Source organism: Chrysochloris asiatica, unplaced genomic scaffold (genome assembly GCF_000296735.1).
Source record: "Chrysochloris asiatica unplaced genomic scaffold, ChrAsi1.0 scaffold00847, whole genome shotgun sequence".
Classification (NCBI taxonomy): domain Eukaryota; kingdom Metazoa; phylum Chordata; class Mammalia; order Afrosoricida; family Chrysochloridae; genus Chrysochloris; species Chrysochloris asiatica.
Genome location: NW_006409365.1, coordinates 2060 through 3014, shown reverse-complemented (window position 1 = coordinate 3014; position 955 = coordinate 2060).

Sequence of the window (955 nt, the reverse complement as noted above, 5' to 3'; positions counted from 1 at the left end):
TTGGGGGTCTTCCTCTTTTTGATCTACCCTCCACTTTACCAAGCATGATGTACTTCTCCAGAGACTTTATGACCTGAGAATATGTTTGAAGTATAAGGGATGAAGTCTCATTATTGTTGCCTCTAAGAGCATTCTGACTGCACTTCTTCCAACACATATTTGTTTGTTCTGGAAATCTATGGAACTTTAAATATTCTTCTCTAACACCATAACACAAATCATCAGTTCTATGCTCTTCCTTATTAATTGCCCAATTTTCACATGCATATGAGGCAATTGAAAATACCATGGCTTGGGTGAGGCACAACATATATAGTTATAGATTGTTGTTGTTGTTAAGTGCCATTGAGTCATATTCGACTCATAGTGACCCTGTATAGGGTTTCCTAGGAGGAGCTGGTGAGTTTGAACTGCTGACCTTGCAGCTCAAACTGACCTTGTGGTTCAGTGCTTTATCCTACAGTGTGACATATATACACAGTCTTTTATATCATTTTAAAATTTAGGATATATTTTATAATGTTAACTTGAATTTCTATTAATTATTTTAGAGGGTTTTAAAAAGTTATGAATAAATGTCAAATGATGGGATCACTATTTAGAAAAAAATAATGTGAAATTCTAAATAATAGATACATTATTTCCAAACAAATTTCAAGTATTAAATGTGGAAAAAGAAACTATGCTAGCTTCCAGAAGAAAACATAGGTAAATATATACAAAGGCAGCTGTAATGCTAGAAAAGTTCTTTCTTAACTTAAGTCTTTGGTAGAAACAAAAGAGAGGAAAACATAGATAATTGGATAAAAACAACAACAAAACCCAGAAAATCTGCATGAGAAAATGTGCCATGCATAAAATTAAAATGAAGGAAAGAAAATTATTTTACTGATGAAAGTTAACATCTTTAATATTAAAAAATCCCTATTCATAAACCAGAAAAATTAATGCATTA